The sequence below is a fragment of the Triturus cristatus genome, chromosome 5_1 (genome assembly GCF_964204655.1).
Source record: "Triturus cristatus chromosome 5_1, aTriCri1.1, whole genome shotgun sequence".
NCBI classification, from domain to species: Eukaryota; Metazoa; Chordata; class Amphibia; order Caudata; family Salamandridae; genus Triturus; species Triturus cristatus.
Genome location: NC_140587.1, coordinates 439888447 through 439916359, shown reverse-complemented (window position 1 = coordinate 439916359; position 27913 = coordinate 439888447).

Sequence of the window (27913 nt, the reverse complement as noted above, 5' to 3'; positions counted from 1 at the left end):
GAACAATTCAAGGCGATGGGGGAATTGGATCCCGTGGTATCGCAACATGGTCTGCAAGAGAGTGGGGCGGACGGGTAGGAGCTAATGGACTCGTTTTAGTCCGTACCCTGCCTGGGTTAGTACTCCCCTCTCTCCGGCTGGGTTTCATATCCTCTCCCTCCCTCATACCCCCCTTTTGTCTTTTCTTCCTCTTACTCTACTCCTTGTTCTCCCCTCCCCTCCTCCCCCCTCTATTTCCCCCCATACAGGCAGGTCCCTTGTTGGGGCTCTTAGGCCTGGCACACACCGGACACAGGTACATCAGCGTGGTGAGTTTGCCATAGAGCGGCACTTAGGTTAATGGTTTTGTTGGGGTAGGGTGGGGGGAGGGTTGTTGTGGGTGGGGGGTGAAATGGGTATTGCACTAGATTGCATTTCTTGGAATTGTTACTAGCTGCTTGAGGTAGCAGTTTGTTCATTTCTGCTATAAGAAATGTTGTATTCTCTGTGAGCTGCTGGTATTCTTCGATTATTGAGGTGCAACATGTGTACATGATGTCTTCCAACTGTCTTTCGGTAATGCTTCCAACACGCTTACTACTGGTACTATGCAATAGTAAATCGTATGTGATACTCAATAAAAATATTTCCCCCCCAAAAAAAAAATGACACAGGTAAGGAGCAGAGCTAATACCAGTAAACTGACAAACACGCTCACTAGTTCGCGTGTGTACACCGAACCTCAGGTCTGGGTTCCGGTGCCTTTTATTTACTTCCTCACAAGGGCCGGCCACTCCAGGTTCCGGCCAGTACCACCAAATATAACATTCCTCCTTTAGCTTAAATAGAAAACAAATAGAGAAAAATATACCAAAGGAAACCCAAAACCCAAAACCCAAATAGATAGAGGAAAAAAACAAGAAGAGAAAGAAAAATAAAAACAAGAAGAAAAAACGAAACAGAGAGAAAAAAAACAATACACCACAAACATGGGTAGTTGTTTCAGAACTTCAAGTCAGCACAAAGTCCTTGAGGCGGGAGGATGCCGCAGGACATGGTCGGAGGTGATATCTCCCAGCCCCACGCCGACCACCACCCTCTTAACCATCATCTTCTCCAGTCCCTGGCGGACGCTGACAGCCATTAAGGTCTTCCTGAGATGACAAATCTGACACTGGGAGTGTAACAGTCTCAGGACTTCCAGTAGACTCCACACCTCGTGCCCAGGTAAAAAAACATCATCATCTGGGGTTTCATCATCGGATTCAGCCCCACCGTCCATCATCTCAGAAGGAGTCTCTGTCCCTTGGCTTATCGGACTCATGTACACTTTAAACAGGTTACATTCCTAGTGATGGTCTCCCCTGCCTTCCGGGCCGTGACCATCGTCCCTTTCACAGCTTGAATTATCCAGGGATCCAACTCAAAAGGGAAGCGTGAATTTGCCCCGGGGACGGCGTGTTTTCACCATGACAGCACCACGAACAGAAAAAGATTTTATCTTGGCTCGACAGATAATAGACATGTGGTCATTCTTTTCCTGCCGTTGTCTCAGCTTCACCGCAACTTGATCCCGTAAATTGGACGGTTGGTCCACTTGAGGTACGATGTCACTCACTGCTCTGTTAATACAGAGAGAGACTGGACTCACTTGAGTTTTTGAAAGAGGCGTGAGTCGATACTCCCATAAAAATGTGTGCAGCGCACATTCCATGTTCTGGCCATGAGCTAGTGCAATTCGAAGGACTTTGTTCAGTGTGCGCATAAAACACTCCGCCTCTCCATTGGCTTGAGGCCAACGAGGGGTGATCTTCCGATGCGGGACAACCTGGGACAATAGATACTCTGAAAACTCATGGTTGGTAAAAGGCGGGCCATTATCCATCCGCAATTCCTTAAGAAGTCTGTGTGTGACCATTATCTTCTCCAGCCGCGGTATAGTGTTACTCGCCATTATGGAATCCAGGATTTCCACCTCTGGATATTTTGAAAAATCGTGTCGCAACAGGAAACGTTCGTAATTAGGAATAGTGAGAATCCAAAATGGGCGGTCAAAGCTGCCTTCAGGGTAGCATAGGTATACGGCAGTCCAGCTTCACCTACGGACTTCCCCAACTTGTGTAATGCAGTACCACCCAGGTGTAGTAGCATATGGCGTTGACGTTCAGCTTGTAGGCCCAGTGCCACAAAATAGTTTTCAAGGCGCTCCAGCCAGTCCCTTCAATTTGCCGCCTGAGCTGATGGTGGGCCATCAGGTAAGAATGGCTCAATAGGTGGCACAGCAGACATGATGAATGATGAATAAAACGTTCCCCAAATGCCACAAGTATCATGTGACACCAAGATGGGCCACCCTCATACAAACAGGTGCAGGCTTTTGCTACATCCAAGGCACATAGAAGTGGATGCTGCTCATGAGGTCCTCCAGCAAAGACACAGGTTAATTGCAGCCATAAACAAATTCCACCAGTTGCCTCCACAAGACGCCACAGGGCCACCGGATACACCGGCAATCCAGTCTCTTACCCACTCCAACTCCTGTCCACTCCCGCCGGACCCAGGAACAGAGACAGCACAACACCACATGCCCCGTGGCCACAATCAAAACAGTCTCTAGGCTGCCGCAATGGAGCTCAGCACAGCCGCACCAGACAGGGCGTGGTCAATCCTCACAACCCAGAAGCAGTGCACCCAGCACACACGAGCCGGCAATACGTCGCATCAGGTACACCACACATGCACGAGGGCAACAGGAGGCAGTGCATCTGGTTCCAGCGCCGCACACAATTCGTTGTGGGCTCCTCGAGCAGGACCTCATAACATGAACACAGGCACAGCAGAAAATGGGGAAGCTATCCTACCTTCGTCGCCAGTTATCCTGTTGTGACACAGTTATGGATTAGAGCTAATACCAGTAAACTGACACACACACTCACTAGTTCTCATGTGAACACCGAACTCCTAGGTCTGGGTTCCGGTACCTTTTATTTACATCATCACCAGGGCCGGCCACTCCCAGTTCCAGTCAGTACTACCAAACAGAACACACCTCACCACCCAAACACTTACCCCAGGGATATGTGCTCAAAACCAAGCTCTTCAGAGCTGAGTCAAAATGTATTTTAAGCATCCTGTGAAAATAACATTGGTCTCAGCATCACAACCCTGAAGGATTTCTATCAGCCGAACAAGGCGCTTTGTTGTCTGACTTGCAGGCATTACACCTGCTGGTGGTGGCATTTCTGATTCTGGTTTCTGGAACTCATAGTGGCTGATGGTGCACTCTACGACACACTCTTCTAATTTCCATTAGTGTCCACCTAAAAGTGTGCACATTTGTGCAATGTCCTGGGTACCCCACCCTTCATAGCAGGGTCTCCTTCACCCTCACACAGCTCTTTTTAAGGCAGCGGACATGGTGAGGAGGCGTAAACGCACTCGAAGCTGCAGAAAAGTTCAGTTAACCAGACGATATGAGCTCAGTCAAAAATCAGCCAGCGTTTGTTTTGGGCTGAACAGGCTCTAGGACAACAGTGTACAAGACCAGTGAATAGATCTGACTGGATATAAATTAGGTGCACATAATTTTTATGAAAAGCTTTGAAGGTGAGAAGCCTGTCACTGTGGACATGGCCAGGCACACAATGTGTTTGTGAGTTTATGTGAGTTTTAAAAAGTATATTGGGTGACCCTGAAATGATGTAATTCCTTTGCGTTTGCAGCACAAGTTAACAAACATAGGAGCCGATTTACAGTTTGGCGGAAAGGGTACTCTGTTTCAAAGGGGGCAGAGTACTCTGCCAAACTGAAGGTCCAACTGCCTGATTCAGAGACAGGCAGCACTTCAGTATGTTCTTTTTCTCTTTCTCAAACACTTTCTGCTCCTCTGTCTCGAGTTAATTCACCACTTCTTGAACAAACTGCCTATCCCTCTCTATCTTCCTTTCTATCCATTCTTTGCAGCTCCCACTCCTATCTATTCATCATACCACATAATTTCACTACACAAATACACTACACACTACACAATTCCACCCCATACAATTCTACAACTAACAATTCCAACACAACCCACATAATTCTCTTCCACACCAAATACATCCTCTATGCTCCAAACCAAAACACATAGGTAAAAGATATTGTCATTTACCACGCCAATTGCTCAAACTCTCACAAATGCGAGACCTATTGCATTGCAAATGCTTGTTATATTATGCATGTTCTTGCGATTGACACTTTATTGGTGGAAGTTTTAATTGGAATATATGGCAAACCTTGATAAAGGTAAAACTTGCTTAAACCATGCTGCGATGATGAAATATATTTTATTACGACCTGGATGTTTATTTGCTTTATGTACTTTACTGATTTGTCTTTTACTTTGTTTTAAGTATCTTTCATGGCATATGGCCTTATAAAGATTTTCTTAACTTGACAAAGATATAATAATCCAGTCTGCACACAAAGGAGGGAATATTGTGTTCTGCCTGTTAACATGTGCAAAGATAAAGCTTTAAGACAACTCACAGATAGAAAGTGTTGTGAAACTATGAAAAAATGGACAAAGAAGTGTATTACAGGACAGTTGAGACTATTTTGACGCGTTTAAAAATTGGAAATTAAGGCGGTTACTGGAACAAGAAGAGCATGACTATCTAAGATGTTATTTCCCACACATGCCTATACTTTAACTTTTGCAAGAGATTCACACTGATATCTCTAATGCACCAGGAAGACCAGTTGCTTACTCTAAGGGTAGTCTTCTTGAGAAAAGTTGTACATTTCTGGAGCATTTTATCAGACTTTTTGTCCCTTCTCTGCCATTATAACTTAAAGACACAAAGGTTTTCTCATCAATATTTAAAGGGATAGCCTGGAAAGAGGATTACCTGCTCACAACCCTAGATGGTACTTCACTATATAGAAGCATTAGGCACTAGGATGGCTTAGCAGCATGGAGTCATTTCATGAGAGCATGGTCACTCTGCTATGAATTCCATAGCAACAAGATAATGGAAGTTATGAAATTCTGTCTGTCAGAACCCCTTTCAGAGGTTTACGGGGCACGCTGGGGTTACTGGGCCCAACTGTGGGGGTTGAGACCTTTTGCTCCTGATGTCCCATTGCCCAACCTACTATGGATCCCGAGCAACGGGGTCAAGTATCCCTTCAGCACATGACTCTAAGGAATAGTGTGGTCCAAGCAGTCCAAATCTTCCTCTGGGAAGAGGTTGGTATAGAGGAGTGAACACAGGATTGCAACTCAAAATGCACATAGCAGCAGTACATCATTGTCCAGCCAAATACTGACTTTTATGAAAAAAGAGAAGTATTTTATTTCTACCGCGAACAACACAAAGGAAAAATACGATATTCACAAACAACTACAGAGCCCCTCTGAGGTCAGGGCGCTAGGGTTTCTCTAGGCAGTCTCCTGGCTTGCACTCCCTTCCCCTTAACTTAGAGGCAATGTGCAAATTATTTATGCAGCACAAAACAAAAGACAAATTCCAAACAAATTCAGAAAAATAGAGTTATGTTAATAAATAAAATGACACAAAAATTATCAAAATCCAATTAGCAGAACTATCAATATTATTTTTTTTATGTTTTAAGTCAAAATAGCACCAAGGAGCACAAAGCGCCACTTGTGGATATCTGGTCACGTTAGACTAGAGGAAAGTCACAAACTCAGTCTGACAGCGATAAGCCCAGGTCGGATAAAGGGTCCAGGTTAGTGCAGCAGAAGACATGCCTTCTTAAGTCAGGCATGAAAAGTTTTGTGTTGGAGTGGGCCATGAGGAGGAAGCTTTTGATCTGCGAGGCAGGTCAAGTGTTGCGGATAGTTGTTGCTATAGCATGACAAGCCGGCCATTGCTGGAGCTTCGCATTGGCTGATCGTTGTGGGTGGTTGCTGGCAGTACAAAGTGCAGGTCTTGCGTTGTCAGTCGTTGCTGATGGTCACTGTTGACATAAAAAGCAGGTCCACTGGAGCTTCGTGGGCATTTGATTCTCAACGCAAAGATGTCACTTTGTAGTCGCAAGGAGCCCAAACTTCAGGACTTTCACCTTTTCTTTAGGAAGAGTTCAAACCGATGACAGCCAAAGATCCAGAACCTGGGGGGCACCTCCTGGGAATCAGGGCTCACTCTAGCAGAGGCTAGCAATCGGGCTCTGGCAGGTCCAGACCAGTCCAGTTGGTGCTGGGCAGTTGCAGGGAGGCCTCTGAAAGCTTGTTGTGCCCCTGTAACTCACACAAGAGGTAAGTCAAATTACCCTTGGAGTCACTCTGAGTAACTTGGGATCAATGCAAGCAGGTCCAACCTTCCTTCTTTGGGCAGCAAGGATGTCCTTCCACTAGCAGACCAGTCTTTCTGGTAGCAGGGCAGTCCTTCTGATTCTTGCACAGGTCCAAGAGTGTTTGGATGAAAGACTCTTAGTGTCCCACTTTTATAACTAGTGCCAACCATTGATTGGGGGCGGAAATTCCTGATCGTTTCCCAAAACTGGTTCTGGTCAGTTCTTCCCCTTCTCCTGGGTTTGGCTCCAAACTGTTTAGGGGTGACAAAATGCAGGACAGGCCTGGTGGCAGACTCTTTTGTGTGTGCTGCAGGCTGGGTCCTTTGAAATGTTATCAGAGAAGGGTATTTCTCCTTCTCATCCCATACTGGTTCACTGTGTGGAATTAATACACAACACACAACAGCAGAGCCATTCACAGGCATTTGACCCAGGACACTGGCAGAAAGGTACATTTGGTTTGGGCACAAAAATGCCAACTTTCTAAAAGTGGCATTTTTAAAATAGTGAAATTGGACTTCACCATTAAAGACGATTTTAAATTACAATTCATCTGAGTGTAACCATTATTTACCTATCAGCTCCCAATATGAAGTTAGCACATATTAAATGTAATAAGGTAAGATAGTGTTAGTCTGTGTGAAAGATGGCCCTTTCAAGTGTGAAAAACGACTTTAGGAGTCTTTCAATGTCAGAACATGTACAACATAATTCCACATGCCCTACATTTAAAATGCCATGCCCTCCGGCCTAGGTGTGGTTAGGCCCTACCTTAGTGGTGACTTATTCATTTTAAAAAGGAAGATTTAGGCCTGGTAAAACATTCCGTTCAGGCTGGACTTTTCCCAGGAGGAGCAGGGTCAAGACAGCTTTTCATTTGGGTGGGTCCAAACTGAGGTGGCATGCTGAGCAGAAGAATGATGCGTTGTGATGCTACCCCAAGCGATAGCCAGTGCTTAGGCAAATTGCAAGCATTCCTCCCATCCCCTTTTGTGTGTTTCAAAAGATTCATTTTGCCAGGTTGAAATGACAGTTTAAAACTGCACTACAGACTGCAGTGGCAGGCTTGAGACGATTTTTACAGGGCTACTTTAGGTAGCATAATGAGTGCTGCTGCGCACAAGTAGCCTATAATTTACAGGCCCTGGGTGCTGGAGTCCTATTTACTAGGGACTTTTAAGCTAATTAAATATGCCCATTAGGTGAAGGCCAGTTTTACCATGTTCTAATGTGAGAGCATGAGCACTTTAGCACTGGTTAGCAGAGGTAATGTGCACAGAATGCAAATGCAAACAAAACTAATTTAACAAAGTAAAGGTGTGAAGGCAAACACTTTAGGGGAGTGCCATGCCAAGGGTGTCAGGTCTAATACTTTTGAAATTCATGAGCAAGACAGTAGAGGCACAAGACTAAGCAACACTTACTCATACACTAATCTTAGTGAGTACGTCCATATGATATGTAAATAACACATAAAGTGGTATTTCACCGAAGGTTTCTTATGTTAGGAAACAACCAGAATGATACGACATTTCATACAAGTATGTCATTGTTGGTAACGTGTCATGATGCTGGTGATTGCATTTTAAATATTTAATTTGGCATGTGATATGTGCTGCAAAATAAATTAATTGTATCAAATATCCTATGTGTGGTGGTAGTTTGCAAGGCTGCAAGGTTGTAATGCTGAATTGACTCCTTCATCTGAGCTTTGAAGCTTAGCATCACTTCAAATAAAGGTTATTCAGTAAATCCCACTGTTTTTAGTTGCACACAGTGAACCTAATATAAATGTTATATTGCATTACTAGTTACGTCAATAAAACACTCAATTGAATCCTCAAAGAAATGTGTGAACTGTTTTTATTGATTTTTTATTGCAAAATCAACACTGTAAAAGTCCATAACTAGCAGCAACACCGTTAGTGATGTGAACAGTTCATAAGTGGTACTCTTTGCACAGGGAAGCCTTTTGAACAGCTGTGACTTTATATATGACTGACACTCTGACTCTCTGAGTGGTGCACGTTTCCAATGGCGCAACGCAAAATGATGCCCCCCCCCTTCCCGAAGAATCCGATGAGTGGACCCAAAGTCTTACATATCTCATAAATATTCACTGACCTGGCCTGAATTGAGGGGTTCCTCAAGGATTGGAGGCCTCCGGCGTCGCAGGGGCCGCAAGGACGTGTGTTACACCCCTGCATGCTGCTTAAAGAGATACCTGAGATCATGGACGCGGTCTTTCGACTGATGAAATCGAAGAAAGTGATGGTGTATGAACTTTGGTACCGATGACATCGCAAGCAGCGATCTGACTGCAGTTTAAAAAAAGTTCGATTTTTAGTTCAAGCTTAGAAAAATATATTTTTTTAAACTACTGCAAAATATAAAACAGCTTTTTTTTAATACCCATTCTGTAACTTGGGTGGTGCCACAATGTGCCAGAAGAGCAAGGAAAGCAGTCATAATATATAAGAGGTGCAGCTGTGTTTTGCTTCGTACACGGTCATCACACTCCCAGGCCCGGTCGTCATGTCTTTAAGTGTTAATACACCATGAAGTGCTGAAATGCTGAGACTGCTCAGCGGGTTTCAAGCATCTTGACATGCAGTCCCGTCCCGCCGAGTTTTCTCAATACGATTCTCATTTGTATTATTGTTTACCCTATTGTAAAATCAGGACTACATGTACCAGAATGTAAAGAAACAAACGGGACTTGATGGGGCACACACTTATCACGGGCTTGGGAAAGGTAAGCGCCCTGAACCTGCAGATTGTGCACATATCTCTGCAGCCTGGGTATTAACTATAAGAAAAACCTTAATGGAAAGAATGACCAATGTGTGTGTTTGCCTTAAAAAAGGCAGCCTTTTACTGGTTCGGCTACTTATCTATTTTATGGGCGATATTATGTAGAAAGCGATTGGAGATTCGGGATTTAAGTTCGTCTTTGAAACGCTGATGTCCCTAAAGGGAAGTCCAACATAGAACGATTCTTAAAGAATGATATGTTTAAAAAACGTTGCTGTGGTCCTCATTTAGAGTCTAGATGAGCAAGATGGCAAAACTCTATGATGTTGTGTGCCTTGTCATGTGAAGTGTTTTATGTTTCTTCTTTTGCAGTCATAGGATGACTGTATAGTGTCATCAGCTATGATCCCTATGTGAGGGAGTTCAGAAAATATTGACCATGTTGAATGCTAATGTACACGTTCTCAAAAACTGTTGTCGGCCCATGTGTGTCAAACATACTTATTAGTAAATCAGGTGTTTGTTAAGCGTGACTACTCACCCGTAAGGGTCTTAAGGTGCTGGGGGTTGTGGGGGGCGGAGGGGGTTCGCAGGTTCCAGTCCTTCAAGGAGGGAGTCTGTCGAAGAGCCAGGTTTTAAGGTTTCTTGCGAAGATGGGGAGTGATGTTATCTGTCTGAGGGTGGAGCGGCAGGTTGTTTCAGACTCTGGCCGCGCGTAAGGAGAAGGAGCGGCCTCCCGATCTGGTCTTTCTGGTGCAGGGGACCACGGCGTAGGAGAGCTGGGCTGATCGTCGGGTCCTTTGGGGTGCGCGGAATTTGAGTCGGCTATTCAGGTATGCTGGTCCGGTGTCGTGGAGGGCCTTATGAGCGTGGGTTAGCATCTTGAAGGTGACTCTAGCTTCGATGGGGAGGCAGTGGAGTGTGCGCAGGTACTGGGAGATGTGACAGTGTCTTGGCAGGTTGAGGACCAGTCTTGCGGCGGCGTTTTGGATGTTCTGTAGCTTGCAGTGAGGTTTTTGTATATTCCGGCATAGAGTGCGTTGCCGTAGTCGAGCCTGCTGGTGACCAGGTCGTGAGTGGCGGTCTTTCTGTGTTCGAGGGGGATCCATTTGAAGGTCTTACATAGGAGGCGGAGGGTGTGGAAGCAGGAGGACGAGACAGAGTTGATCTGGCGGTCCATTTTGAGTTCTGAGTCCAGGATGATTCCCAGGTTGCGTGCGTGGTCCGTGGGGGTGGGCGTGCTTCCGAGGGCGGGGGCCACCAGGTGTCATTCCAGGTGACTGGGTTTGGGCCCATGATGAGTACTTCCGTTTTGTTGGTGTTTAATTGTAGGCAGCTGTTTTTCATCCAATTGGCGACGGCTTCCATGCCTTCTCGAAAGTTGTGTCTGGCGGTGTTGGGTTCGTTGGATAGGGAGAGGATGAGTTGGGTGTCGTCTGCGTATCACACAATGTTGAGTTCATAGGTTCTGACGATGGGAGCGAGCGGAGCCATGTAGACGTTGAAGAGTGTAGGGCTGAGGGAGGATGCCTGGGGGACTCCGCAGTTGGTAGGTGTGGGGTCCAAGAGGAAAGGGGGAGTCTGTCCCGCTGCGTTCTGCCTGAGAGGAAGGAGCGGATCCATTCGAGGGCCTTGTCTTGGATCCCTGCATCATGGAGTCTGCTTATTAGGGTGCGGTGAGAGACTGTGTCGAATGCCGCTGAGAGATCGAGGAGGATGAGGACTGCTGTTTCTCCTTTGTCCAGTAAGGTACAGATGTCGTTTGTTGCGGCGAGGAAGGCGGTTTTCGTACTGTGTTTTTTTCTGAAGCCAGATTGGGAGGAGTCGAGGATGTTGTGCTCTTCGATGAATGTGGCGAGTTGGCTGTTGATGGCTTTCTCGATGACTTTCGTTGGGAACGGGAGCAGGGAGATGGGTCTGTGGTTTTTGAGGTTGGTGGGGTTCGCCAAGGGTTTCTTCAGGAGGGGATTGATCTCAGCGTGTTTCCAGTCGTCAGGGAACGAGGCAGTTGCCAGAGAGCGGTTGATGGTGTGGCAGAGCATGGGTACGATGGTGTCAGTGGCTCGGTTGAAAATGTGGTGGGGCAGGGGTCTGTGGGGGCCCCGGAGTGGATTGACTTCATCGTCTTCAGTTTGTCTTCGGTGGTGAGGGCTGTCCAGTTGTCGATCGCTGGCTTCAGGGTGTCCGGGGTGGTTGGTGAGGGTTCAGTGTGTTGGTTGTCTTCGTCGAAGTTGTCATAGATGCTCCTGATTTTGTGGTGGAAAAAGGTGTTGAGTTTGTCGCAGAGGTCTTGTGAGAGGGGGATGTTGGTGGACTCGCTGGTGGGTTGGGCGAACTCCTTGATGATGTTGAAGAGTTCTTTGCTGTTGTGTGCATGAGTGGAGATTCTGTCTTCAATCGCTTTTTTCCTCGTTTTTCTGGTGAGTTGGCGGTGGGCGTTGGTGGCGGCTCTGAAGTTGTTGTGGGCTTCTGTGAATTTGGTGTTCCTCCAGGCCTTTTTTCGAGGTGGCGGCAAGTGCGTCTGGACTCTCGAAGTTCGGTGGTGAACCATCTAGCTTTCTTGACGTGGGTGTTGTTGTTTTTTTTGAGGGGGGCTATGGTGTTGGCGCTGTCGGAGATCCATCTTTGCATGGTTCGCGTTGGTGTCGTCGTTTTCCGCGATGGTTGAGGTGGAGTTGCTGAGTGATGAGGTTAGCTGGTCGTCGTCGATTCTGGTCCAGTTCCTTCGTGGGAGCAGGTGCTGGTGTCTGTGGATGGTGGGTGTTCTGAAGGTGAAGTGGATGCATCGATGGTCAGTCCATGGGAGTTCGGTGGTGTGGCTGAATGTGATGGAGTTTCCTGTTGTGAAGAGGGGGTCGAGGGTGTGTCCTGCTGAGTGCGTGGGTTCGGTCACGATCTGGCGGAGTCCAATGTAGTGGAGGTTGTCCAGGAAAGATGTCGTGCTGGGGTCCAGTTGGTTGTCGAGGTGGAAGCTGAGGTCTCCCAGTAGGGTGTAGTTGGTGGACGCGATGGCATGCAGGGAGATGATGTCCGTGATGGAGTTGGCGAAAAGTCCACGGGGTCTAGGGGGTCAGTAGATGAGGGTTCCTGGGAGGGTGGAGGTAGGGCTGGCCAGTATCTTGAAGTGAAGGTGTTCCATCAGGTCTGTGGGCTCATCAGGGAGTGTGCTCAGGCGGAGGGTGGATTTTGGTCCTTCCTGGAGACCTTGTATCCATGGGGAATGGCAATGGCAATGTCCGGTCCCGAGGTGGTGTTGGTCCAGGTTTCGGTAAAGAATGCTACGTCTGGGGTAGTGCTGTTGAGGAGGTCCCAGATTTCAGTGGCGTGTTTGTGGAGGGATCAGACGTTGAGGAGGAGGCATTGCAGGGTCTTTGGTTCGGGTGTGTTCTTGTGGGAGGATTGTGCTGTGTCAGTGGTCTTGGCGGTGCTGAAGGTGTGCAGCGGTGACAGCTGAAGGGTCCGTGGGTGTCGGCTGGTGATGCTATCTTGCAGTTGTTGTTGTGGCCTGGGTTGAGAGCGTGGAGTGCCGCTGGGTCGTAGCGTTGGCGGTGCAGAGATCCATGGTTCATGGTGCTGGTCGCAGTCGGGTCGCGGACGGACGCAGACGAGCTTGCCTTTGGCGCCCCGGCGGTGCAGCCGCGCAGCGGCTGCGCAGTGGCCGCCATTAAGTAGGGGTCGGGGAGGGCTGGACAGCTGGGAGGCGGGAGTGGGCAGGGGAGCTGGATTGGGCCGGTCGCACTGGTCGTGCTGGGGTGGAGGGGCCGCGGGGGCAGCAGGGGCAGGGAAAAACGGGCTGAAAAAGGCAAAAGGCAAAAGGAAAAAGGGAGAGAAAAGTGCAAGTAAGGCAGCAAAAGTGCAAGAAAGAGTGGAGGAAAGACACAGAGGACACAAGAGAGTGAAAGGGGGAGATTGAGGTGAGGGTAAAAAATGAGTGAAAAACGGAGGAAAGACAGAAGGAGAGTGAAGGGGGAGCTTGAAATGAGGGGAAAACGACAGAAAAAGTGCAAGAAAGAGTGGAGGAAAGACACAGAGGACTTAAAAGAGTGAAAGGGGGAGATTGAGATGAGGGTGAAAAACGGAGGAAAGACACAGAAGGAGAGTGAAGGGGGGAGCTTGAAATGAGGGGAAAATGACAGAAAATGGAGGAAAGACCCAGACGGAGAGTGAAGGGAGAGATAGAAGTAAGGGAAAAAACGAGTGAAAAAGGAGAGAAAAAGCGGAGCAAGAGAATGGAGACAGAGGTCCACTGGACCTCCAGGGATGAGGCGCAGGTGAAACCTGAGGGTGGAGGAGGGCCTCGAACACCAACACTTGAGAGTGCAGGGGCTTGGGGGAAGGCCTCACCTAATGGTGGAGCTGCGAGGGAGGGAGAGCAATTTCACTGACAATGAGTCAGTGGTCTTGCTCGCCTGTCCCCGCAAAGGGCCGCCATTAAAAAGGGGTCGGGGAGGCCTGGACAGCTGGGAGGCGGGAACGGGGATGGGAGCTAGATTGGGCCGGTCGCACTGGTCGGAGGGGCCACGTGGGGCCACGTGGGCAGCAGCAGCGGGGAAAAACGGGTTGAAAAAGGCAAAAGTAGATTTTGGGCCAGATGTATTAGGCATTGATGTGGTCACAAAGAAGCAGACAAAACAAAATGTCCGCACCCATACGCTTCATGTGGTGTCGTTTGCGGAGATTTCTCAGTGCAGCGTCGCTGGCCTGAAAAAGCAGCTGACGCGCATGCTTACGTCTGCAGAATAAAAAAATTCCTAGCTTTCGTAACGGAAAGTTTCTATTCTGTTGAGGACATGGAAGCGAGAATGAGGCATTTCTTTCTTCTTGATTTCTAACAGCAGCCATGTTAACCAACAACACACATTGGACTTAATTTACCATTTCCCATTATCCTAGGGAAACCATGAAGTTCTAAACAAAAGAAGTCCATCCAATCAGGAGCCTCCAACCTCTGTAACAGGTGTTGTTCCTCGTCGAAGCTCCTCTGCGACAAAGCCGACCATGGGAGATTCGTACTCCTGCTTAGAAGATTCCGACCCTGTAAGCCAGAGAATCATCGGGAAAACCCAGAAACAACTTAGTGGCGAGTCAGCAGAGAGCATCACAATTACGCTATATGTTATTAAAAAGACCAGGAAAAAACATACAGTGCCAGACTTGGGGGATTTCTCCCCGACGCCGCAGCCGGAGATGAACCATGAGGCAGAAGAAGAGGAGTAGATAGTCATTCAACTCAGACTTCGAAGAATAAACTGAACTTGATAAGTACATGAAGGAGTAATGCATAACACTACTGAGCTGTTGTAATAGATAACATGAAGGAGGGACAAATATAACTAGAGGGTTACTGGTGTAAGGTTAAAATAGTCTGTATTTAATCCATTATGTGCTGGTGGGAAGCCTAACCCCCAAGTGGTGGGTGACTCAGTGGAGGGCTGGAGGTATGCCCTCGCAACCTTTTGGGGAGTCTATCATTAGCACTGCAGAAACTGTTGAAAGTTTGTATAAGCATAATGCAGAGAGCGTAACTGTTTTGAAATTTAAATTAAGGATGAGATGCTGTTATTGTATTACTATGCTCTGTTATTGGAAGGGGGTTTTGGCTGCAAACACACAACTTCACCTTGTCTCTTTCGCGACGGGGGTGCATTTCTGCCCAAAGGGTGGAGGGAGTTTTATGAAGTTGATGTTAGATTGGGTTTTAAGGTCTCAATTGTTCAGGGATCCCAGGTAGACAACAGGGCATGGGGATACTCTATATGGCATGTGCAATACAACACTGAAGGGTGGAAACACAGGGGGGGAACAGGAAGACACCAAACATGGAACGTCCGTGGATTGGCTAACATAGTTAAGCGTAGGAGAGTCTTTGAATACTTAAAATGATATAAGGTAGCCATTGCCTGTCTGCAGGAAACACACATCTGGAGGTACTCACTGCCCTGTTCAAAAAAAAGTTGGAGGGGGCAGTTATATGCTACCTCATACTCTGGATTCGCTAGAGGGGTCCTCATTTGGGTGTCCCTGGGGGCACCGTTTCAACATCATCATCATTTGGTGGACCCGGAGGGGAGGTACGTCATTCTATGTGGTAAGCTAGATGGGAAGGAGATATGTATTATCAGCGTCTATGCCCCCAATGAGGATAACTCAAACTTGTTCCCTGACTTAATGAGGGCAGCAGTCCCCTACCTTGGGGCATCTGTGCTATTGGCAGAGGTCATTAACTCTGTACATGATGGGAACCTGGACCGTGAACCTCCAAAACTTCGAACCAAGCCTAGGGTGACGGAGGCATTATGGGATACTATGGAGGGCCTACAGCTAGTGGACATATGGCGTAGACGGAACCAAACAGCTAGACAATTCTCTTGCCATTCCCCCGCATCAGGGACTTTTAGCCAGTTGGATTATTGGTTTTCATCCATGGATCTAGAACCCAGGGTGCATGGAGGAACGTACTTACCGAGATATATGTCTGACCACTCGCCCATATTGTAAGCCCTGAGTGGGGCGAGAACTTGCCCTGCAGTGCCTCTCTGGAGGCTCTGGACTGAGGAGCTGACGGATCCTCCATTTGCAGCAACAGTGCTGACAGCTCTACAACTCTATTTTGAGACAAATTGGGGGACAGCCTGGACACGTGCTATGGAGTTGGAGGCCATGAATGTGCTCATAAGAGGGGAGTGTTTCAAAACAATGTATGGGGTGTGCAAACAGCTAGAATTGGACATAGTTAAACAGGAAGCGGCGATGGGGGAAATAGAGGGAGCCCTCCCGGGAGCCCCCCCAAGAGGTTGGAGGAGTGGTGTTAGCCCGCGAGGAGCTGATGACAGCAGTTCAAAGATTATACAAACATGTACATACCACATACAGACAAAGACTGCATAGGGAGGGGGATAGGACAGGAGCCCTATTGTCTCGATTAATTAAACAAGAGACCCAGGTCGGGCCAATAGTGCAACTCGGGAGATGGGATGGCACCATGGCTTTCTCACAAACTGCAATTGCAGACACTTTTGCGGAACATCTTGAGCGAATATATGAGAGGCCGCCCTCCATCTTGATAGGGAAAATCCGAGCATTCCTGGACTCAATTCAACTCCCCCGATTTGAAGAGGAGATGGTGAAGGAGCAAAATGCCCCATAGGGAAGGAGGACGTTTTATCGGCTATTCAACAATTGAACTCTGCTAAAAGTCCGGGGGGCGATGGCCTGCCGGCAGAATTCTATCACAGATACACTGCTCAATTAGTGGATCATTTAGTAGAGGTGTACAATGAGGCACTGGAATGGGGAGAACTCCCAACCACCATGAGAGAAGCATTAATTGTAATGCTACCTAAAGAGGATAAGGACCCTTCGCTTTCAGGTTCCTATAGACCTATTTCTTTATTAAATATAGACATAAAAATCCTCAGTGGCATTATGGCGGTGCAGCTTCTTCCTGGGATTTCCCGGGTTATTCACCCGGATCAGGCGGGGTTCATCCCTAAACGCAGTACTGCCCACAACCTTAGGAGGGCGGCGCATATCTGGCACACCCCATGCCTGATGTCTGAAAGTGGGGGCCGGATCAGGCTGTTGTACACTCTCCCCGTGGCGTGAATCAGACTAGGAAGCCAAGTATCTAAGCAATTTGAACTGCACTGGGGCACACAGCTGGGATGCCCGCTCTCCCGCTTCTATTCGCGCTGGCAAAGGAGCCACTGGCGGCAGCATTGCGGAGTAGGCTATATGAGTGGGGGATCAAGGTGGGAGAGACCACCCATGTGGTATCCTTATATGCCGATGATACCCTGGTCTACTTACGTCGGCCTGCAAACTTGGTACCACTGTTGTTGGCAGGGTTGCGAAGATTTGAGGAGGCCTCGGGACTCCACATCAATACCGGGAAGTCCGAACTCATCCCCATTGGGAGACTGGCAGAAGGACCGAGGCCTGATGGAGGTGGGAAAGTACTGCCTTGGGGTGTGGAGGGAACGAAATACCTGGGCGTTAAGTTGGCATACACTCCCACTAGGTTCCTGGACCTTAATATTGGCAGGATAATACAGGGACTGAAGGGGTCCATAAAGATCTGGTGAGAATTACCATTGTCCCTTATGGGACGAATAGCCATTGTAAAAATGATTATTGTGTCCAGGTGTTTGTACACGTTACAACACTTGTTTTATATTATTCCTCAGAGCTACTTCCGAACATTAGACCAACTCCTCGTAGATCTTCGGTGGGGTAATGAGCGAAGACAGGTAAGTTTGCGGACATTGCAGGGACAGTGGGGACAAGGGGTTCTGGAGGTCCCATGCCTGGAGCTGTATTATATGGCATCCCAGCTTCAGCATGCAGTGCACTGGCTGGGCAAAGATAATACACTGGAGGATGAACTACTAGCGGGTACACACACTGGATATCCATTGCTGGAACTGCTGATGCTTGGGGGGAGGCCCTTCTCCAAGCCCCATACATCGTGTGGCATGTTGCCAGGATATGGGAATGGGCGGTACGAGGAGTGGTTCAAAACACCCAGTACCTAAGTTTGGATTAGCATAATGTTTATACGTTTCAGGGGAATGTATACAGGATGCATGAGACTCCAATGGGGGGAGGTATGGATAGACAGGAGGTATGGATAGACGGGAGGGACCCCCCCGCTTGGAATTTGTACCTTGTATGGATAAGACAGCGCAATGTGAATTTCTTGGCATTGACTTGATACAGTGAAGAATAATGGGGAATAGGGGACTGCACTGCCATCTATGTATATGCCTGTAACATTGTCTTTATGCAGTTTAAATGTCAATAAAGTTAACTTGAAAACAAAAAAAAGACAAGGAAAAAATGTTCTTACGCCAAGAGTTAGATTCAATAATCCAGGCGGGCCATGACTTTATTCATGAGCGGGCTAATCCTTGCCTCGTGTCTTAATAGAATTTAAACTTTCCGTCACGAAAGCTAGAACATTTTTCATTCTATGTCAGGACATTGTGGGGCGGAATAGGCTAGTTCAAAGCTTATCCATCACCAGAGCCACAATGGAGGAGACTGGTTTAAAGTACAACCTTTTGAAGGTTGAGTCTGATGACCAGTCTCCTGCATTCAAGATATCCTCCAAGTGAGCTCCTAACACAGGCTTTTGAGGCCATTGTGCCTCACGCTGAATGTACACCAAAAACCATGGTGTCAATGTGAGCCTCCTGAATAATCCACAAACTCATCTCTCTATGGTCGGGGAAGAACCCATCTTAAAGGGCTTTCTCAGATCAATAAACAGCTACTTCTCCCCGTGCGGCCTCAGCTCTGCCGTCATGGCCTCGTTGACCTTTATGTACTTCACTTTACCTAGCCTGGGCGTCCCGGACAGCGTGGGTAAGAAATCACCCGAGACTGGCTCTTCATTGTATGAGTCACATGAAAGGTGACCCCATTCGGTGTGAAGGAGCGTCACGTAAAATCCAGGGCCTGCAAGAGATCAGACAGAGGAGCATGGCTAATTTGACTGATAGCTGCTTGCGAGAGAGATACTTGTTGCTTGGCCAGCCTGACAATAATTTCAAGACTTTATTAACATCCCAAAGGATGGAATACCTTGAGTCCAGTGGGAATGAAAGCCAAATCCCATGGAGTAACTTCTTGGCCAATGGGTATTCTCCGACAGGGAGACCCGCAACTGCTGCGTGTCCCGCCGACAGTGCCTAACAAAAGGTATTGACTGAACAATAAGCCATACCCTCTGATGCCAGGGAGGCTAAGAAGTTAAGGACGTGGACAACATCTGCTCCCACGGGTTCCAAACTGTCGCAAACACCAACCTGACCAGCGAGACAGGCCGTATGGTATTGCTTAACCGTACCTCCTGCTCAGGCGAGGAGATCGGCTGCGACCCTCAAAAGACCCGGGACTTGCCATCAAGGGCCAGATGTATCAAAGGGTTTTACCCATTCTGTGTCTCTGGGAAAATGTGTTCATTGCCGGACACACACTCGACGCCGTCTTCTCGTCCAGCAAAGACATCTCCTTCAGCCACGCCACTGGACTCCACTGGACGGACCACAGCTGCATCCACTTCACCTTCAAAAGAACCACGGTCCACCACCACCAGCAACAGGCTGCACGAAGAAGCTGGAACAAGATCACAGCAGAACAACTCGCCGCATCCCTGAGCCAGCACCCTCCCGCCAGCTCACCGAACCCCAGCCAAGCCGCCGACAACCTCACGAAATGGATCTCCACCTGCACGGACGAGCTCGCCCCTCTGAGGACCCCGCCCAGCAGACCCGGAAGCAAGAAGGCCCCGTGGTTCACCGACGAACTCAAGAGCTCCAAGAAGAACTGCCGAGCCCTCGAGAAAGCCTGGAGAAGAGACCCAACGCCGGACAACATGACTACCCTCAAGCTCGCCACCCGAATGCACCATCAACTGATCCACGCCACCAAGAAAACAGCATTCAAGGACCGGCTGGACAACAACGCACACAACAGCAAGGAACTCTTCAACATCGTCAGAGAGCTCTCCAACCCCAACGCCGGAACCAACGACATCACCCCATCGCAAGACCTCTGCAACTCCCTCGCCTCCTACTTCCACAACAAGATCGCTGACATACACAACAGCTTCAGAACACAACCAACGCTCCCCACGACCAAACCAACGCCCCCCACCACCACCCTCAACGCCTGGACACCGATCAACCTCGAAGACACCATCAGCACGATGAACTCCATCCACTCCGGATCCCCAACCGACCCCTGCCCTCACCACATCTTCAACAAGGCCGACGCTGTCATCGCACCCCACCTGCGGGACATCATCAACACCTCCCTCGACACCGCCACCTTCCCTGAGAGCTGGAAGCACGCCGAACTCAACGCTCTACTAAAGAAACCAACGGCGGACCCCACCGAACTCAAGAACTACCGCCCCATCTCGCTCCTCCCGTTTCCAGCCAAAGTCATCGAGAAGACCATCAACAAGCAACTGGCAGCCTTCCTCGAGACGACCGGTTCCCTCGACCCTTCCCAGTCAGGCTTCCGGGCCAACCACAGCACCGAGACCGCCCTCATCGCTGCCACCGACGACATCTGAACCCTGCTGGACAACGGAGAAACAGCGGCCCTCATCCTCCTAGACCTCTCCGCGGCATTCGACACTGTCTGCCACCGCACCCTAGTGCAGCGCCTCAACAACGTCGGAATCCAGGAGAAGGCACTGGATTGGATCATCTCCTTCCTCACCGGAAGGACACAGAGAGTCCGCCTGCCCCTGTTCAGATCAGAAGCCACGGAAGTCATCTGCGGCGTCCCTCAGGGCTCCTCGCTCAGCCCCACCCTCTTCAATGTCTACATGAGCCCCCTCGCGGCCATCGCACGCCAACACAACCTGAACATCATCTCCTACGCCGATGACACCCAGCTGATCCTCTCCCTGACCAACGACCCCGCCACCGCCAGAGCCAACCTACACGAAGGGATGAAAAACGTGGCCGAGTGGATGACGACCAGCCGCCTGAAACTGAACACAGACAAAACGGAAGTCCTCATCCTGGGCTCCTCACCCTCCGCCTGGGACGACTCCTGGTGGCCCCCCGCCCTGGGCAACGCACCCAAACCGACAGACCATGCACGCAACCTGGGCTTCATCCTGGACTCCTCCCTCTCCATGACCAGACAAGTCAACGCCGTCTCCTCGTCCATTTTCAACATCCTGCGCATGCTACGTAAGATCTTCCGGTGGATCCCCACCGAGACCAGGAAGACGGTCACCCAGGCCCTCGTCACCAGTCGATTGGACTACGGCAACGCCCTCTATGCCGGTACCACCGCCAAGCTCCAGAAGAGACTCCAGCGGATCCAGAACGCCTCGGCGAGACTCATCCTCGACGTCCCCAGACGAACTCACATCTCCAGACACCTGAGAGACCTGCACTGGCTCCCGATCAACAAAAGAATCACCTTCCGGCTCCTCACCCACGCACACAAAGCCCTACACAACCAAGGCCCGACCGACCTCAACAGCCGCCTCAACTTCTACGCTCCCAAACGCCACCTCCGCTCGACCAGTCACGCCCTCGCAGCCGTCCCCCGCATCCACAGAGCGACAACAGGAGGAAGATCCTTCTCCCACCTGGCCGCCAAGACTTGGAACGCCCTCCCGACCGACCTACGCCTGACCCAAGACCACCTCTCCTTCAGGAAGAAGCTCAAGACCTGGTTGTTCGAGCAGTAGCGGACCCCCCCCCCCCTAGCGCCTTGAGACCCTCCGGGTGAGTAGTGCGCTTTATAAATGCCTAGGATTCATACATATGGCTCCTAGTCCGGTAATCTTCCACGCCATAAGTGGGAGACTGTTGTTCATCACCAGAGGGTGAGGAATGCTGGCTGGATCGCTCAGGAGATGAGGGGTAGACAGATTGGAGAAGCACAGGAAAGTTCCATCAGAACTGGAAACCACACTTGCAACTTCCACACCGGGTTGATTACTACCAAATCTGCTTTCTACCGGTGTACCTGGGTCATCAGCCTCATCATCATGGTGAACGGGAGACACACATAGTCCTTTTCTGTCTCTAAATCTTGGAGGAATGCGTCAGTGGCCAATGCCTCTAAAGTACCGGGAAACTTAGAGATCGAGGCATGATGTAAATAGGTCAATAGTGAATGGGCCCCAAAGTGAGAGAAAAGCCTGGAACAGTGGAGGAAATAATCTCCACAGGCTGGAATCCCGAAGATGACAGGTCTGCCAATAGGCAGTAGGGAGATGCTCTGTAGTGACTGAGATGTGATGCTCCAGGCAGTACTCCCAGAAGTTCTTGGCTAGATCCTCCAGGGCCTTGGACCGTGTGCTCCAAAATGATTAATATAGCGAACCGTTGCCACATAGTCCATTTTTAGGAGAATGCAAGATTGCACTCGATCCTTGGTCCAACACTGGACCGCAAAGGACCCTGCCATCAACTCTAGGCAATTGATATGGAGCGACCGTTCCACAGCGGACCATCCTCTGCCGTGGTGAACTCTCCACAATGGGCCCCACAGCCCAAATCACTGGCCTCTGACTCTATTATGAGGTCTGGTTGAGAGCCAAAAATGGCATGCCCGTTCCCTGCCTCAATGTAGGAGCGCCACCAGATGAGCTCCTCCCTGCCCTCCTTGGACAGGGGCATCCGCTGGGCGTATGTCAGGAAGCATCTGAGGTGGGAGGCCTGGAGCCTTTGCAGTGCCCGAAAGTGGGAGAGGCCTGGGAAAATGGCTTGGATCAAAGACTCTAGGAGGCCCACCACCCTGGCAAAGTTGCTCAGGAAGGTCTGTGGCTTCGCTATGCATCCGCCGTACCTCGTGTCTGATCTTCGCTATCTTTCTAGAAGGCAGGCTCAACGTGGTCTCCACCGACTTGATCACAAATCCCAAAAATGTGATCTAGCGGGTGGCATTAGACTGGACTTCGTCTGGTTGATGATGAACCCAGGGATAGAAGAAGTTCCACCACTGAGAGCAGCTGGCACTGGTCCATGAACAACATATTTTCCAGGTAATGATCATCTGCATGTCCCCTGCCCGCAAGCGCTCTATTACGGGTTGCAGAAACTTGGTGAAACACGAAGGTGCTGACAACAGACCGAAAGGAAGTGTAGTGAACTTGAAAGTTTGGTGCTGCATTAGAATTGGAGACACCGACTGTGGAGGGAAGATTAGGACCGTGAGATACGCGTGCTTGAGGTCCAACCGGACCATCCAGTCATTGGAGTGAATGAAGTCGCGGAGCAGGTGGATCCCGCCATTTTGAAGTGGCGGTGAACCAACCACTCGTGAACTCGCAAAGGTTTATCATCAGGTGTTGACCCCTGTCCTGCTTTTGCACCAAGAACAGGTTGCTTATGAACCCTGAGGGGCGCGGGGTGGAATGACAAATCATCCCCTTGGCTAACAGCTTTTCTACTTCCCAGTGAATTAGTGTGGCCTCCTGGCCTGGGAAAATGATAGGACAGGGCGGAGACCTCTGGACGGGAGACCCATAGAACTCCACGTGAAATACCTGTACCGTCTACAGCATCCGGGCATCAATAGTAAGAGCCAGCCAATTGTCTAGGAACTGTGCCAGCCAATCCCCAAAATAATAGCGTGAGGCAATGAAAGAACTCACCGTGGGAAATGGCGACTCTTCTGCTTCGGGAACCGTTGCGTTGTCCTCTGTGGCATGATCACCCCCTGGTAGAGTAGAATCCTCCAAAATGTGATGAGTCTTGCCACTGCCCTCTCTGGCAAGGTTCGCCTCTGCTAGAGGCGGACTGAGAGAAATAGCCAGCCGAGAGCCCCCTACCATGGCATGAGACAATGAAAAAACTCACCATTTGAAGTGGCGGCTCTTGCCACTTTCCTCTCCTGAAAGGTGGGCCTTTGCCAGAGGCGTACTGAGAGAAATGGCCAGCCGAGTGCCCCCTATCATAGCCGGCTGAGATGCGTGTCATAGATGCGTTTCACAGTTGACTGGGTCTTATCCAGGGAATTAAACGATGACACAAATTTGCTGAGTTCCTTGATGAAAGGATCGCCAAAGAGCCCACCTTGAGCCACCTTACCCGCCTCAGAAGTGGCTAGCTCCCCTAACTTAGGGTCCAATTTAATGAGCAGTAACCTGTGCCTTTTAAGTAGAAATGGCGCAGTTGGCATTACCGAGGAATATAATCGCCCTTTGTGCCCAGCTAGAAAGGACATCGGGTGGAATCAAGGCTCCGAACGCCTTAGTGTCCACAGCCATATCAAAGATCTTGACTAAAGGGCCCGTGATGTCCAAGAGCTTATCTTGGCGCGACCGGCAAGAGTGGTCAATTTCCTTCTTCAGGTCCTTGATGTACTTGCTTAAGAAGGTCACGATTTAGGCATTAATTTCTGGCGTAACCGCCACTTTGTCTTCTAATGAAGGGCGGGGGCATTCTGCCCTCAGTCGTGAGTGGACTTCTTGGTTCAGAGGCTTATGCAGCCTACTTGCCACATACTTGCCCACCTTTTCACAGGGAACCCACTCTGAGGAGCAGGGATGTTAGAGCTCCTCAGCTTCCAAAAGGTCTGACTGAGTGTTCTGAGGGCCTTCACCCGCAGGACAAGACCCAGAGGCTAAAGTGGGTGAAGGGGGCCAGGGCCGGTCATGGTCTGACTCACCATCAGAACCCACAGGGAAGCCATCCATCAGAGGGAGGGGGGAAGCTTCTAGATTTGAGGTACCTGCAGGCAGGGGACCCGCCTGGGCTTCCTGAGGCGGGAAGGGGTTGGCCCCTAAGAATGCCTTTTTAAGTCTATTGAGATCAACCTTTTCAGGGTGGGAGATTTTCGCGGTGTCTCGGGGGGAAAGGGCAGTGGCCTCCTCTGGAAGTTTGGGGGGCTGAGGACCCCAGAAGTTCTTCCCTCAGGGCGAGGGGTTGAAGGCACCATTGTGCCCAATCAATCAATCTCTTCTCCAGAGGGGCCATTGCATTTGTGACTGCCTTGACAATGGAGGTGTCTGCCACATCACAGAAGTCTTCCGTGACCAGGAAGCACTGCACGTACTCCTCCTCCTGGTAGTAATCCCCGAAATCCTAGGTGGCTGCAGGAGGTAACAAGAGGGGGAAGGGGGTGGCTACCACCCAGGTAAGAGGGATACAGAGGGCTGGGTAAGCACCAGCAGAATAATCTAGGCCCTGAGCAGACTCCCTTGTTCAGGCAAGCACTGCTCTAATGAGTGCGAGAGCACTGGCTCTTAAACCTGAGGGAAAATCAATGGGCCCTGCACCGTGGCAACAGGAAAACTGGTCCCGCGGACCAAAGCAGACCGAAACACCCTCTGATAATTACGGGCAGGATAAACTCCTCATCCCGGCCTGGGCTGCTTGCTTCATGCAGGGTTTATAGCGCCATAAGACTTACCCCTCTGGGTGTCTCGCTCCAGGCCGGACGGGGCTCGCACCGTGACAAGCTACCAACGCGGGTGGAGGCGCTCAGCATGTAATCGCAAATGATGAGCCCTCCAGACCGCGCCACAGTAATCATCCACTGAGATGGAGGCGCGCCCTCTAGCGGTCAGTGGCCCGCTGAAGAGAAAATGAAGTAATGACAAAAACGGCCGCGAAGGTGCGACAAAGCGTTCCTGCGGCTGCAGCCGCGGAAGCGAAGCCGAGGTTTCACAAAAGAACTTCAGACAACACAGTCTACAAACCAAATGGAAACATACAGTTTAGAGAGACCAAAGAGAAAAAAGGGAGGCAGCGTCCCCACACTTATCTTCACATGGGTGCAGCAGCGAAGAAAGAGGATGTTCGACAAGGGACAGCACCGGTTACAGAATCTGGAGGCTTCTGATTGGATGGAATTCTTTTGTTTCGAACTTCATGGTTTCCCCAAGATCATGGGAAATGAAGTCCAATGTGTGTTGTTTGTTAACATGGCTGCTGTTAGAAATAAAGAAGAAAGAAATGCCTCCCCTTCATGTCCTGACATAGAATTAATATTTTACCACCTCATTGAAAGAGGTGGAAAGCCATTCACAAAGGGCCTCTTCCCCATTGTGAACATAGTCAATGGTATCATGGACCACAGCCTACTCATAAACAAGCATTGGCAAAGCCAATAAGTCTCACCTACGTAAGAGCTAGTGGCTTTGCCAATATAAAAAAATCAAAACATTAGGAAGGTGACAATGGCCAATGAGAAATGCTGGCAAATACACAGGGGCACATTTACAATAAGTGGCACATCCCTGCATATCAGCAAGGATGCGTCAGTTATTGTGCGCCACAGCTCCGCCACCATGGATGCGCCGCATTTACAATGCGGCGCACCATGGGGCAAAAACGGCACAGATGCGTGACGCATCTGTGCCGTAAAAGTGGCGCATTGCTGGTGTTGCGTTGCAAGTGCGACGCAGCTCCAGCAATGCTCTGGGAGGCCGTATCTTGTGAATGCTGCGTCAATCCTTACGCCTGCTTCAGGCAGGCACAGGGTTTTGACGCAGCATGGGCCTAAAAGTGACTGAGTGAAATCTTGTAGATTTCACTCAGCCACTTTTAGGAGGCGGTCCTGCGCCGGAACGCCCCCCCGCGCAGGAACGCCTATATGTGGCGCAGGGCTTTACAACGTGACGCATCTCCCAGATGCGTCACATTGTAAGTACCCCGCACCATGGCACAGGATTTGCGCCGCCGCTGCGTCACAAAAGTGATGCAACCGCGGTGTAAATGAGGCGCAAGGGGCTTGTAAATCTGCCCCACAGTCTTCAAGGCAAAAGTCAAAACCAAGTTTGCATAGTAGATGTGTGCTCAAAGAAACAAATAACACTATGTCACCCCACTAGTGTAAAGTATATGGGAAAACAAATCCCCAAATAGCAAGAATATATAAAAGCAAATGTCCAGAGCAGCACAGAATAGAAAAGTAGATAGTCCGTCAAATAGACAGGTCCATGCTGGTAAAATAGACTCCAAACATTGAGACTGATGGTTCCATTAACTTTAATGAATTGTTCTGTTTCTTGCAAATTACACAATAGTGGACACGTGTTTCATCGTGCAATATGACTTTTTCAAGGCTGTGAATTGAACAGAAGATGACATTCACTGAGAGTTGCAAATCACCAAGTATAGAAATAGGATGCTGATACAAAAACAAGTAAAATCAGAACAAATTTCTGTTCACAGTGAAATCAGGAAATTCAAAAGAATACAATACAGACCAAATAGATAAAATATTGGCTGTAAGTACACAAAAAACAACACACAATAAGAATAATATATCACACCCAAGTGTGCCAAATAGCCTTGTGCAAAACCAAAAAAACAAAGTACAAGAAACATCTTGAAAGTGGTGCCAAAAGATTAATATGAACTGTAAAAGAAAAAAGAAGAATTTGAAAAATATATACAGTGTCATTCAAAACGAAGAAAAAGTCAATAAAGACCCAAACAACAGAAGGAATCACAATATCAAAAAATCACTGTGAGTCTACATACCTAAAGACAGAAAGGAAAGTTTTAAGGAAATCAAATACTTCTAAAAGAAACTACCTTTAGTAGTTAATCAATGTATGCATAGTATATCCAAAGTGAGTGGAAGGTTCAAAATCTTGATCCTCAGAGCCCCGAGGTCCACGAAAGATAAGTATAGTTAGCAAAAGTAATGCTTCTCACGTGAACTATTCCAATAGAAGTTCACACACAGCGCTACAGTAAAATGTTGTATTCCAAGTCTGAAATGAAGAGAAAGAGAGAGAGGGAGAAGGACAAGGAGAAAGGCGGGATGGGAAAAAGGAAATGAGGAAATTAAAATATCATGAATGGCTTATGGTAACACCACTGTCATAGATGTATCTATCCCTAAAATCTTTGGGCCCGATTCACAGAACTAACTTATGACAAAATCCTAAACTTACTACCATTTTGGTATTCACAGAAGGCACTTACTCATTTTGGTATTCACAGAAGGCACTTACTCATTTCGGTATTAACAGAAGTTAGGAGTTCTAAAGTTAGGATTCCTAAATGCCTTCTGTGAATACCGAAAGTCTTAAAGTTAGGATTTTTCTCAGTTTAGGAGTAGTAAAGTTAGGAGTCCTAACTTTACTACTCATAAACTGAGAAAAATCCTAACTTTAAGACTTTCGGTATTCACAGAAGGCATTTAGGAGTCCAAAAGTTAGGACTGCTAACTTTACTACTCCTAAACTGAGAAAAATCCTAACTTTAAGACTTTCGGTATTCACAGAAGACATTTAGGAGTCCTAAAGTTAGGACTCCTAACTTTACTACTCCTAAACTGAGAAAGTTAGGACTCCTAACTTCTGTGAATACCGAAATGAGTAAGTGCCTTCTGTGAATACTAAAATGAGTAAGTGCCTTGTGTGAATACCAGAATGGTA